The sequence below is a fragment of the Lycorma delicatula genome, chromosome 2, assembly GCF_047948215.1.
Source record: "Lycorma delicatula isolate Av1 chromosome 2, ASM4794821v1, whole genome shotgun sequence".
NCBI classification, from domain to species: Eukaryota; Metazoa; Arthropoda; class Insecta; order Hemiptera; family Fulgoridae; genus Lycorma; species Lycorma delicatula.
In genome coordinates this window covers 170,602,933-170,618,133 of record NC_134456.1, presented here as the reverse complement: position 1 = coordinate 170,618,133, position 15,201 = coordinate 170,602,933, and the positions used below count along the sequence as shown (strand labels likewise).

The 15,201-nt window shown below is 35.8% G+C and overlaps 1 long non-coding RNA gene across 1 annotated transcript in view; it reads right to left on the bottom strand.

Annotated features, from left to right (window-relative positions):
* Positions 1-653: 653 nt before the first annotated feature.
* Positions 654-15,201, bottom strand: part of LOC142320318 (uncharacterized) — a 306,799-nt gene continuing 292,251 nt past the window's right edge. Inside the window, exon 5 of the long non-coding RNA XR_012755345.1 lies at positions 654-741. This is a non-coding gene — a long non-coding RNA (uncharacterized LOC142320318). The remainder of the gene's footprint in view (positions 742-15,201) is intronic.

Genomic DNA, 15,201 nt, shown 5'->3' with positions numbered 1-15,201 from the left:
GTCCTTATTCAAGTAGTGAGTTTACCTCTGATTGTTACAACAAAACAGGTTGTTTTTTTAAGTAAAACTCAAGGTGGGATTAAGATACCTAGAAAGTAACAAAGAGCCTTTAGTGATAAATTATATCTAATCAGGTCGCATTTTGAACTTTCTGCACAATAAAACAAGATATAATTCTCTTCACTGTTATCACCGATATATGAAATGATAAGACTTAAGATGATAAAATGTAAAATTATCCTTCTTGCCCTTCATATTTGGACATAAATTAGAAAAAAAACTGCGTTCTGTAACAGATCATTTAAAGTTCAATTATTATTATATAACAACAGGGAGTTTAAAACTAAAGAAATTATTAAACCAAGAATACAATTTTGCTGATAAAAACGTGACTGATATAAACATAAAGAAGTAGAGAAGTAAAAAAGAATACAGTTACTTCAAATAAGTAAAGAAAGGGATAACAAAGGGGAAATTCTGAGAGATACCTAAAAGGAACGGAAAATAAGCAGGAAATGAGTCGAGAAGCGTAATATGGAAGAGCATAGTGAAAATGGCCGAAACGAATAACCAGTACCCAGTTGAAGTAAAACAAATATCAGCATTGTTTATAGGACTCTTACTTCATTCATACAAAAGAACTAGTTAGTTACCTATTGACTATTTCTTTAGAATCAACCCACGAATGAAATCTTCAAACCTTATTATTGGCTGGTGAAACTCTTATCGGATGTTTTCAATCTGCAAGTCATATAATCCTTTATATAATCCCTTATTAAGTACATCATGGTTAATTTTCTTAAAGAAAAAAAATACATTTTATAAATTAATAGTTAATTATGAAATTACTTTAAAGGTATTTATTAAAGATATTTACAAAACAAAAAATGTTATTAATTAATTAGTAATAAATTAAGTTATATCCTCTTTAATATAGCGCTCTATATTACAAGTTATATAAAGTTAAAGAGATGTGTGCGTCCATTGATGTACACTAAAATTGAGTATCGATTATAGAACCACTGCTAGTTAGGATGACTCCTTTTAACAAACTCAATTACGAAACGATTTTCTCCTTTAACGGTTGGCTATATTCTAACACCCTGAGGACATTTTGTGCTTCACTCAACCAACCCTCATCGGTCAATGCATTCTCTTGTTCTCCAATGTACATTCTAAATTGTATTGAAGGAATAGTATAATTTGATCTCCTTCAAAAATAGAATACATTTAATTCCTCTGGAAGAAAATTAACGATAATTATTAATTTCGTATTGAAATATTCCCTAGAAATATTATAGTGAATGACCATTAATTAATATTTAATATTATTTTTAATTAATTTATTCTAATTATTAAAGACACGGTCATACAAAGATGCATTTTCTTAATGGTTAAAAAACGCATACTTAAAATAATAAAAACACATTAAAAATGAATTTGCAAAAAAATATTGGTATTATTCTTTTATCGTATTTGAATTCGGATGTTTTTTTTCTGCTGTTGTATTTTATTATTTTATTGAATTATTGATTTATTCTTTGCTGTGATTAAGGTTTCGTAATTTGGATACCAGAAAGTATTATAATAGTTAATATATTTTTTACGGTTAAGACTCTATTTTTAAATTAAACTAACTTATTTATAATAGGTTAACCTGGATTTTAATCCTAGATCGTGTTAGTATACCGATGTTCTTTGGTGGTTGGGTTTCAATTAACCACACATCTCAGGAATGGTCGACCTGAGTTTTTTGCACTTTTTATAAAGTGACTCTGTCAAGTGCATTTATACAAATAAACTATGTTGTCTTATATTTATATCATATTTGAACTATTGTTTTATGTGTGTATGTTTCAATGAGGATATTCATCGAAAATCCCTATCAAGCACTTATTGTAATTTTATTTATTTGTAGTTTCTTCTTGGGACCAATTGTAAATAAACAAATTATGATAAAAAAAAGTTACGATTGAAAAAAAAAATCCTTCATATTGCAATAGTTTTCATATGCGAGATTGAAATAACATGATTTGGTAAATTGAAAGAAAACTTCCACGACGTAAAATATTTAATACATTTTCAAAAAAAAAATTTTAAAGTATTTTTAAAAAAGAGCAGTCGTTTTATATTAATAAAAAAATATAATTATAGAAATATGTACATAAGAATTAAAATTAACGAGGTTACATCATGAATCAAAGCATGACGAGTGAAATAAATGATTTGATGAGTATATTAAAGAAGCCAGATATTAGTGTAGAGAAAATAATTGATAATACTCTTAGTCGAAACTCCTACGATAAATATTACTGTTGTGAATAAAAAACAAAAAAAAAACATTAAAATATTAAGTAGTTTTTATTGCTTTCAAATACAATATATATTCTTAATTAAATAGTTAATAATTAATAAAAGTAATAAGTTTGGGAAATAATATAAGATTGGTTACATTTTGCCCGTTGTTTAATACTGTTATAGCAATAAGTATACTAAAAGTAATAATAATATTGATGTCTCAGTATCAGCTAGTAAATTGTTTTTTAATTTTCTAGAAATCCTTACTGTATTAACAAATGATAAAGATTGTTTGTAAAAGTCAAGAATTTCTTTTGAAGAAATGTAGTTAAGCATGAATAGACATTTTTCACGTAAAATGGAAAAGATTATTAAGTATTATTCTCACGTTATTTATTTAGATTAGAATGGAGATTTTGGGCATCTCAACTTTAATAAATTGTTTTTTTTTCAAGAAATCGTATTTCAAAATTTTAGAAGAAAATTTGTTCTGATTACATAAAAAAATGTTAGGCTATTATTAATGATGAATTTTGGAATATTATTTAGTTACAATATCCACAAATATTGTTTTTTTCCTGCTGTTTGTTTTTACCACTCCCATACAGATGGAGGAAGCTTTCATTTCTTTTTTCTGAAATTTCTAATAATGTAATTATTTTGTTACTTTTCCCCCTATATCTTTTCAAGTACACTTTAAAATCATCTTGAAAAACCCACCTTTCTTCAGCAAAGGACCCAACCAATTTTGTTAGCTGCATATTATTATTATTATTATCATCATTATTGCTTTAACTTATTTGTAGTATATAAAAAATAACAACTGGTTATTCTAATATTGCCTTATTGCATCATCTTTATTATTTATTATCTTGTTTCATTAAATTTTCCCCTACTTGAAAAATTATATTTACAAAATTTCTATATTTTCTCTATCAGTTTTTATAGCCCGTTTCTTTAATTTAAAAATTATATGCCCGTTAAAATATAAGGAGACACTAGTACAATCAAGCATATGGTTTATTTTCCTGTTCGGGTGTATTTTTTGAATAAGGTAATACCTTTTAGTAATAATTTATTTCATCTGTTTCCTTCATCGGATTAATTCCGGTTAGAATCATTATTTTTTAACACGAGTGATAGGAAATTCTTTTACTCTCTAAATAACATTCTTCGGATGTTGACTTACCAGTTAACTACAAGACTGTTCTTTTATTTACTAAAATTGGTTTATTTAATTAGTACCTATTTTTTTTTTCTTTATCCCAATTACTATTACGCATTCATGTTCCAAATATTCAAAGTGTGGGTGTTTTTATTTTAGGTAACTGTACTCTGCACAGTGAAAGATGAATTCTATATTTAGCATCAATCATTGTTAATTCATAAATATATTATACGTAAATTTTAGTAAAGCTTATGCTTTTTTTTATTTATTTAGTAACCTACACTGACATTTGACGTATATCAATAATCGAAAATCCTACCGGGATTTAGTTCTAATTTCAAGTATTTTTTTTGAACAATCAATTTCTTTACAATTGGTCATCAAAAGAATTGCGGCCATAAATAAAATGGTGTAGCCATTTTAAGAGTAATGTGTCAAGAGACCGTGCAATGACAGCCCACCTCAAATACAATATTAATAATATACAACTCCTCTCATGTCACAAACGAAGAAATTGTTAATAAAAACAAAGATACCAAACAATAAATGTTACAGGTCACAAATAATAAAAAAAGATAAAGGAGATAATAATAATAATAATAATAATGAAGTCACAAAACATTAAAGTTATCCAAGTAAAGTCACAAATATTAAAATTAGAAGCCAGGAAATAATAGCATGGATTCTAAAAGTTTAAACTATAGCCTAATAAATACAATATAATCTCGTGCCATGTTCTCTTCAATGATCAACCATGCCTTCAAATATCAGCGAGGTTCAGTACATGTAGTTTCCTCAATAGTCTTGCTTCCTAACCATTGTCAAGTAAATGCAGTGACAAATGATTCACATCACATGCTTGCACCATTTAGATATATAGTCCCTAATAGTTCTCCGTATCTCCTAAAAAACACATGGCTCCCCAAGATACCCGTGCACCTAATAGTTTTTAGCGAACCATTAAGACCTTGATACCATCCTGAGGACTTTGTTTTGAAACCGCTGGTTGATTGCAAGTAGTTCCGTACAATTGTGCACCACACCTCAATAATGGTGTAAGTAAATCTTATACAGCTACAGATTATTCCTCAAGGACAAATGAACCCGTCAATCAAGGAACCAGTATATTCGTTCAAGTTTAGCATTCGGTTGTATCCTCGTCTTTCTGACGTGATTCTTACAGGTCAACCGACGATCTAGATATAACCTTAAATACCGTACTGTGTCTGCATCAGGGATGAGAGTATTGCCCATCTAGAATATCATGTTTTCGATTTGGCAGGATTATCTTTCACCCTCCACCTACGCAGCCATATTTTTTGATAAGGTCGAGTGCAGGTTTCAGTATGCCCGAGAGCAATGTAGGGATCACTATCTACCACCACAATCATTGGAACGTCTACAAAAGATGGAAGTGACATCTTCAGTATTGGAAAGATTTGCAGTGTGTATCAAATGAAGGATCGGACCTAGAAGAAGACTCTGTGGAAGTCCTGTTGGATTGTCTACGCGGACAAATAATTCGTGGTTGTTTTTGACTTGAGAAAGCCGCTCGTTTAAGTAACTACGTAACTGAAGATAGACAAGTTTCGGTAGGCTTGACTGCACTTTGAAAAGGAAATCGGGAAGCCAAGCTCTTTCGAATGCTTACTGAATATCTAAGAAGGTGGACAAACAGTATAGCTTTCTTTCTAGGCATCCACTGATCACAGTAAAGATTTTATGGCCTGCTCGATGGACAAATGGCCGTCTCTGAAGCCAAAGGTTTGATCAGAAATAACGGTACCCTGCTTTATAACGGGACATAATCTTTAAAAGATCAACCTTTCAAGGATAGGAAGCAAACTTAAAGGTTTGTTCGAAGGTACTTCATTTGCGGGCTTATCTTCTTGAAAATCATAGTAACTTGCAATATCCTCCATTCCGAGGAGAATCATGTTATCCAAACTATCACAATGAACAGGTGGGTTATATAAAGCAATCCCGTAAACGGTAACTTGCACAATATTTTACCAGTCACCAAATCAAATCTGTGGGCCTCCTCGAGACTTCAATCTATCAATCTCTCATGATACTTCCACAGCGAGTCTCAAAGGGAAGCATAGAAGAACCGTAGAAGTATCTAGGAACTTAAAAATCTTTCTATCAACACCATTCGAATCGTGTGGCTTGAACACATTGCATAGATGTGCGGGAAATAAATCCACCTTTTGGCTATCCCCACAAGCCTATCCATTAGGCGACCTTATTAGTGGTGATAGTTTCGGTGGCCTTTTGAAACTCCTTATAGCCGTCCACAACGAATCTTCCTCCAAAGGGTGAAGATGAACATTCATCCAATCGAAGATTACCCTTCGACATAATCTCTAAATGGTCTTTGAATGTCCTTATCAACCTCTTGAATTTGAGGGCAGACATTTTGTGAGTAGTTCGTCCTCAGAATTCTTGTACTACCACCTCTACCGAATTATTCGCTAAGCTCTCTCGATTAGCGTTTTCTCTACTCATCTTCTCGGACACCTTTATTCTTGCTCTCACCATCTGTTGTACTGAGAGGCCCCGGCAACCACCAGGAGCAGGAGAGACTCGGTGGACACGAAGGAGTATGCTGACACTATCTTTCAGGCAGTTTTCCCTTGGACCCCTTCCAAATAGTAGTACCGAGTTCATCACGTACGAGTATAGTCGTCTAATTGAATCTCTCGGGCCGGTCGTTGCTTTCAATAACACACTTAGGCTTTTGGAAATTTTTCTCGCCTTCGTGTGGGTCTCGTTAACATGGTGAATAAATGATCTTCAGTGGTCTAACCACATTTCAAGGTATTTAACTTTTTTTTCAGATTGAATGAGGCCTTCTTCACTTCTAATAGAAATATTTCCCATTCTTCTCCATCCTGTCATCGGTATCATCACTGTTTTGTTATAAGATATACTGAGTATATCTCATTTTCATTTTCATCCATTTACATACCATATTCAATCCCGCATTTGCAGCAAATATATCATCCTCCTCTTTCCTCGCAATAACCACTAATGCTAAGTCGTCCGCAAAAGCTATGGGTTTTATCCTAACTGGATAAGCCAACCCTAGAACCTCGCCAATGACGAGGTTCCAGAGAGTAGAAACCGAGCCCTAGGGACGCCACTCGAGATTGTGAACTTCAGATCACCACAGACCATACGATAAACCAATTCTCTTTCATGGAGGTAGCTCTGAATTATTCTTCGTATATAATCAGGTATTTTCTTCTCTTTCAATGCTTCAAAAATAGCTTTCCAACCCAGAGAATTAAATTCATTTTTAACGTCTATTAGTATAACTACAGGAATATTGCGCCTTCTCCAAGTTCCTGCTGCGGCGGTATCTGCAACACGCATTACCTCTTTCACCGCGTCTGTCGTAGACTTCCCAGGTCGAAAGCCGTATTGGCTAGGGCTAAAGCCCCCTGTGTGTTCGTTATATCCTAGTAACCTCGCCTCGAGTAACCTTTCCAGCAACTTGTAGAGATTGTTCGTCCAACAAATCGGCCTATAACAAACGACACTTTTACGAACTCCTGGTTTTTTTATTAAGCTTAACCGTGATAGTTTCCACGGCTTCGGAATATGTTCACCTGTCAACATCTTGTTCATAACTCCAAGAAAGGTATCTGAAGCCTTCTCCACCAATATTCTGAGTATCTCTACATGTATTTTGTCCAGCCCTGGGCTCTTTTTTAGCTTCATTTCTTAACCCGCCTCAGTTAATTCGGGCATTGTAAACAGGGGTGAATCCTTACAATAATCTCTTATTCGTTCGGTGATGGGCATTGACAATGCTCCTTACTCTATGGCCTTGGCTTACAATAATTTTTTTGATAATATTTAAAAAACCGAGTAGTAAATATTTTGTAAAACTACTGTAAATGTTCTTAAACCTTTCCTAGTGAAGGTATGTCCTATGATATTCTGTCTTCTATCTAGTTAAATTATTCCTTTATTATGAATTATTCGCTTAATTATTCGTTTCAATGTTTTTAGGGTTAATTCTGAGATGTAATATTAATTACATGTACCCCAAAGTCGGCAGTAGTTTCCTCTGTTTCCAATAGCTCATACAGTTTCATAATATCAATCCTACCACACAAGACTATGAGAGGTGGCTTCACATTCTCTCTATATTGAGCTGGCTCAGCAGTCTCATACTCGGATAGATGTTCGAACTGATTGTAAAGTAGCAACCCGTTATCAGGAGACTGAGCATCAGCAAGCGATGCCTTAGGCGTACGCTACGTCGTCACAGTTTGCCGTGGTGTGCTATGCGGTTGGGAGTTCATCACTTCGCATTCCCCTTCGCTGCTTGAGATGTCGCAAACATCATCAAGTACGTCTCTGATTAACTTGTGATTTTTAGCTTTTCGTGGGTCCTTGTTCGAAATACTCATTGGGTCTCACTTCCTCTTGTTGGTTTGAGAGACGTTATTTGCAAAAGCATTATCATCGTCGTCAAGGACAGCAACCAGCTGTTCCATAACAGCTTTAGAAAATAGATTAACCGACTGCCCACTTTCCTAGTCAATTAATAATCGGTATAATTACGGAGGAATGTAAAGAAAAAGTTATCCGTACAACAACAATTGTAGACAGCTTAAAATTCTGCCCTTTGTTTGATGTACCAATTCCAATTATTCCCTAAAACACAAAACATTGATACTAGTAAACAAACTGCAACTTGTCCACTCTCAAACAACTGTTTATTTTGTTTTTGGAAATATGAAATTTGATGTATTAAATATTCAGCATTTTTATTGTCAAACCTACAAGGTTTAAACAAAATTTCATTTTTCATTTCACTCGGTATAACATATAGTTATAAAGTCTGATTTTTTATCTTTCAATGCATTATTTAACGTATAATCATTTAGTTAGAGAGTAGCTGTATACTATTTATGAAAATAATGTAATATATTTCTCCCCAAAATTCATATAATAACGATACTAATAATGCCTTACAAAGCGTACAAGTGTTTAAGAAATCTAACAATACTAGAAAATCTAATTACCTTTAAAAAATATAGGGCGTATGAAAAAAGATTTACGTTAGACTCTAAAAAACGATCCTGGCAACAACATGTGTCATCCATTGACAGAAACACAACTGTATGAGACATTTGGAAGAATGTAAAAGCGATTTGGCGACGTGCAAACTGTGCTCCCATAAGTTTCCTTCAATATGAATATGACGTTTAAATGAAATTGCAGAGCTACTAGCCATTCACTTCGACGAAGCCAGCAAGACGGTTAATTACGATTAATATTTTAGAATACGTAAAAAATACTTGAGAGTCTACTAAATTTCACAACTGAAATAAATTATTCACATAATGTACCTTTCAAAATAGAAGAACTTGTGAAAGCGTTAGAGAAAGCCGACAACACAGCTGTTGGACCGGATGAAATTCATTATAATATGATCATCAGGCAGCTGAATACCTCAGCAAAACGTAGACTGTTAGTACTATATAATCAGATATGGCGGAATGAAATGTACCCGCAATAGTGGGAAAAAAGCACATACTGTTCCAGTGCCAAAGACAGTTAAAAATTTGATAGATCCCAATAGTTACCGTCCTATTTCTTTGACGTGCGCTATGGGAAAAATTTTGAAAAAATCATAATTAATCGACTCGTTTGTATTTTAGAAAAAGAAAATCTCTTATTCTCACATCAAACTGTTTTTGGCAATACCACTCTACTACTGATCAAATGATCAATTTAGAGAACATCAAATACAACAGCTTTATCACAAGAAAACATGTGTCAGACTCGTCTTAAATTACAAAGAGCGATTAACGCGTTAATGAATTTTCTAGGAATATTGGATTCAAATTTTTGCCAGAAACAACGTGCTGTTTACACCTCTGTAGGATGAGAATTCCTCACCGAAGTCCTGTTTTTATCATCGACGACAATCTTATAGAATACAAGGATAATGTGAGATTTTTAGGTATGTTACTGGATAAATCCCTTACATGGGGATTACATATACAGGAATTGAGCGATACATGCAAAAAACCCGTAAAAATTATTAAATATTTATCCAACATCAATTGGGGCTCAGATAAAGAAATAATATTGAGGCTGTATAAAGCATTGGTTCAGTAGTAACTCAAATACGAATGTATTGTATATTCATGCTCTAGGAAGTCGCATTTAAGAAAGTTAGTCGTAATACATAACAGCGGAATAAGATATGCTACAGGCGTATTCCGAACAAGTCCGGTGACTAGTCTAATGTTGGAAGCCGGAATAATGCCACTACATTATAGAAGAGAGATCCTATTGCTAAGATATGCAGCAAATATATGGGCCCTTCCAACCCATATATATAACAAAATGTTTAACAACTATCCTTTGGCTACATTATATGAACATCGTGTTACTTATTCCAGACCAGCCAGAATACGCTATCATGAACTGACAACAGAATATTAAATTGCTTTACCAGAGACATTAGCAATTTCTACAATAGATATACTGCCATAGCTCTTACCAGCGGTAAACACAAGACTGGATCTCTCTCGGGAAGAAATAAAAAAAGAAGCCTGCAGTAATCATCCAACAGGAATTTTTATCAACCGTCAGTAATTACGAAGAATACGTTAAAATTTATACTGACGGTTCTAAAACCAACATGGTATAGGGTGCTCCATATATGTAAATGGAGAAACCCATTCTTGGGAACTGCCAGATTTGGCCAGTGTTTATACGGCAGAACTTATTGCCATACAGCAAGCTCTTCTCTACTCTGAACATTTCTGTGAAAAGAGAGTGCTTATATGTTCCGATTCGTTAACAGAATTTACTGCAATTCGGAACAAGAATGTTAAGGCCGTCCTTATCGTCAACATCTTGTCCATCTTGTACGTATCAAATGGACAAAGTCAGCGATGTATATTTTCATGGACTCCAGGGCGTGCTGCTATTGGAGGAAATGAAAATGCAGACGAAGCTGCCAGAAAGGCAACAGTCTGTGATAACTTGGATAGAATTCCTGTACGAGTGGCAGATATTAAAATTGTCTAATTAATACAATAAGAAACAGGTGAAGTAATGTATGGAGAAGATTAAATACTAAACTAAACGCAGTTAAAACTTCTCCATATAAATGGAAGAGCGACGTGAAGCTGTCTCGCCGAAAACAGGTGGCGGTGACAAAACTTAGAATCGGTCACACGCGAATAACAAATTCATATTTGTTAACCGGCGAAGAAAGACCAATGTGCGGTGTTTTTAATAAAACACTTACAGCCAAGCATCTAATGAAAAAGGGTACAATATATAAGGACGTCAAAAAGAGGTTCGGACTAAGAAATTATATTGAAGCTGATTTGGAAAATGGAAATGAAAAAGAAATAGCTTATTTACATGCCAGTAGAGTACTAAAAGGTCTGCAAGTCCTGTGTTAAAGAATCTCTAAGGGAGTAGCTTAATTTTATGTATACAATAGGAGTCTTGAAGCGTGGAACGTATAAGGATGGGAGGTCTTGCCTAGGACAGGTTGGAGGACGAGATATGGGATGATGCCTTCCAAATCGTTACTGGTAGATTTTGTACGACGTTACCCGTTCTTGGCGAAGAAGTTCTTAGGAACCGAATTGATAAAATTTTTTCCCTAGGAGTGACCACCCTATCTGTAGAGAGATAGCTGCAGTGAATATCCCTGTATTCAAAATAGACGAACTCCCACAGGCGGCAGGGAAACTGAAAGTTAAAAAGAGTCCCGGCCTCGACCGAGTTATAACGAGGTGGTGGCTGCAACGGTGGAAGTTGCTGTGGACCAAGTGCTGGCGGCCTTCATCCGAATACTCCTGGATGGTTGTTTGCCATTAGAACGGAAGGAGGCCTGGGTCTACTGAGGAAAGATGGACTAGAGGTAGGAGGGCCAGTCGGATACCGACTTCTTTGCCTGTTAAGTTACATAAGCAAACTCTTCGAAAGGCCGTTGGCGGAGCGTCTTCGAGACGAAGTAGAACGGAAGGGAGGCCTTAGTGAACGTCAATATGGATTCAGGAGGGGGCGAAAGATGCTATAGCTAGGAAGATGAGGATTGTTGATGAGGCCGCAGTGAGTTCTTGGAGGACGAGTGCATCCCGACGGTAGATGTTGGATGTCAAGAATGCATTCAACTCACTGCCGTTCGGGTGCATCATGGATGAGATGATTCGGAGAGATAACAGACCGTATCTTGTGTGAGTCCTTCAGGACTATGTTATTGGCAGGAGGATAGTTGCTCATGCAGAGGGTAAGGAGATTACGACCAATTTGGAGCGCGGTGTTCCACAAGGTTTGGTAATTGGACCGTTCCTGTGGAACCTAGCATGTAATGGCGTCCTCAGGTTGCGGTATCCTTACGGAGTTTCGATTACCGGTATTGCCGATGACGTCTTCACGGTATTAGTGGCCAAAACAGAAGAGGAAGTAATCAGGAAAGGTGAACGGGCCAGTTTATTGTTCGACAGATGGTTGGCAGGCCACGACCTTAGCCTCACTGCAGACAAAAACGAAGCTGCTGGTGATGGCTGGGAGAAGGCAAATTTCCCCCCACCAAGCTACAGGTAAGGGGGGTCGTTATCAAGCCGGTCAGTAGAGCCAAATACCTGGGGGTTTGGCTCGACAGCCGGAGAGCCTTTCAAGATCATGTCAGGGAGGCAGTCGACAAGGCAGGCAGAACAGTGTCGGCTGTCCCAAGGCTCATGAGCAAGGTTGGCAAGCGAGCTCATCAAAGAGCAGGATGCTGGCGGCGGTGGCTTGGTCCGTTGCCTTGTATGCCGTGCCAGTGTGGAAGAGGGCATTGTGGACGAAAGTCCACCGTTTGGAGGCTTGCAGGGCTGCAGCGCCGACTAGCAATCGGTGTTGCTATGGCTTACCGAATGGTCTCTAGAGAGGCAGTTCTGGTGGTTGCTTTGTTCCCCTTATGGTGTTCTTGGCGAAAGAATGGCTGCGAAGAAGAGAAGGGATGACAAAGAGTCTTTGTCATCCCTTCTCTTCTGGCCAGGAAGGAGACGACAGAGCGCTGGCAGGAGAGACGGACTAGATAAGAGTTCTCTAGACGAAGAAGCTAATACCAAATATCAGGTCTTGGCTCAGACGTCAGCACGGGGAACTGACGTTTGAACTAACCCAATTTTTATCGGGGCATGGTAGCTTTAATAGCTATCTACGCGGCAGGAAGAGACAGTAGTCTGAAAGCTGCCAGTATTATGGAGAGCGGGTTACGGGGTACCGCGGAACGTACTGTCTTCCAATGCCCAAGGTGGGAGGAAGACAGAATGATGATGCGGACGTGGGTGGAATAGGTTACCGCAGATAATATGGTAGAGGTAATGCTTTATAGTGAGCGGAACTGATTTATAGTCAATAAGGTAACATGATCCGAAAGAAGACCTGGAAGAAGTGAAAATGGGTGTGGGATGTTAGCGTTAGGGCAGAGAGGACAGTCCCGTTCAGGAGGGGTGAGATGCTCTGGCGTCCAACCTTAAGTGATTGAACGGAGACTCCTGGGGTCCTTAGGTGGGGAAAAGAAAGACCGAGGCCGGTCTGGGGCCCCGGTAGGGGACCCCGGATTAGAGTCAGGCGCTTATTAAAAGACCGTGACCAGCCACTGGGGGATGCTGTCAGGAACGGCATAGCTGGGTCTGGCGCGGCCTCCCAGGGGGGTAGAGGCAAATGGCACCCTCAAGGCCGTGTTGTACGGGATCGTGAGGGAAAGGGAAAAATTCCTCCCAACCGAGGGTTTCTTTGGCCGTCCTGAACAGGTGGTCATATTACTCTTATGATGTGGCAGGGACTCCTATGGGTTACGTCCTACGGGACTATTTATAAGGGGCAGTCAACTACCGCGGCATCCTAGACGACTGATGTGCTGCAACAGCGGTTTCGGTTGTCCCGGGGGTACTTAAATAAAAGAAGGGAGCCAAAATAAACGTTGAGAAACATTTTTTTTCCATACATATATTTTTCTGTTCTATTTATTTTTTTAAACTTTAAGTGGTTTCAGTGTTTGTGTTTCAAAGTTTGTGTATTTTGGTGCTTTTAAATAAAATATAAGGGCCCTTTAGTCCCTTATATATGACGAACCTGACAGTGATATAAACTTCTTTTAAAGAATGTGACGAGGACTAATGACCTTAGAAGTCGATGCCCGTATAACAAAAAAAAATTATAAAATAATAATAACAGTAATAATAAACATACAAAATGCGTAAAAGAATAGCTCATACGATCAAAGTATGACCATATTTTTCATGAAACAGTTTAATGTCATGTTAGAAATTAACTTAGAGACATGGATGCTTTGAATACCTAATTTCATATTTATTTTAGTGAATGTTTCAGACTTTTAATTTTTCAAAAAAAATATATCGTAAACATATCAAATCAACTCTTTGTACAACGAGGAATGTAATATCAAAAACAGAAAGACAATAACTCTAAGAAACAATACTTGAAAAAATTTGCCAAGCCATGATTAACAGTCTTCTGTAATTAATATCGTAATACGTAAAATACAGTTAAATAAACATATATCATGAACAATTTCAATTTTTTCTTTTAATATTCTCTGGTCGTGTTCGTCACACGATCACTGAGATGATTGAAGGACCGTAATGCGTAAGTCAAAAATTCTAAATCGCATTATTGACCCTCGGTATAACACAGTGTATAGAATAACACATAAAGTTATCAAATAGAGACATCGTCTGATATTAGACACTCCGTTTGCTTGTGATGAAATTTCTTTTCCAGAATTTCTTGTACAATAAACCTGTCGTTCTGCCTCCACTTTCCACTGTTAGATGCGATTCTGATTAGTAACATTCCTTCACTTAGGTAGATGTTCTTGCGATTTTCCTTACAGTTAACGCATTTCTTAATTTGATGATAATATTTATCTGTTTTCTTTAGATTAATATTAGGTTACATTTATGGTCTATAAAAAAATAACATGTGCATGATGATTATTTACGTTGATTGATTATGTGCATTGTTTGTCTACTTTATTGCTGTTAACTAGGTTTATATTTTTTTCCTAAGTTAGTACAATATAAATCTAAAATACGATAAAACGGCGTAAAAGTTTGTTATACCATTTAATATATAATTATGTACGTTAGAAACTGGTGTTATGAATTCTGTACCGAACTGGAGAGTTATTACTATGTGGGAAAATAATTACTAATTTAATTCTGTTTACGTTTTGTACGAAAATCTGTATTTTTTTATTTATTTTTAATTCTATTATGCATTATTTGTTTGTTTTTTACCAGCTTGTATTGTTGTGATAACTTTGGATGGCGGTCAAATAAACAAACAAATATTACAAATATGAGATGGATGAAATTAAAAATTTTAAAAAATACACCCCTTATCGGGAATTCTAGAAGCCAGTATTACATCAACTGGTTATCCTGCTAAAATTGAAGGATGCGGTCCTACATATACATATACTCTATACTATTTTGTCAAGGATCAGCTATTTTAATTTTGTTTAAATAAAATATTGTTTTTATTTTAATTTAACTAACTTATTCAGGACAATAATGAATAATAATAACTCAAAGAAATCAACCTGAATACGTTATTCTGTCGGGTATCATAAATTATCCATTTACTAATGTAATATATTCATAATTTAATCATAACAGAAAATATACGTATTAATAGAAACTATAGTAACTGCTAATAATTTAATT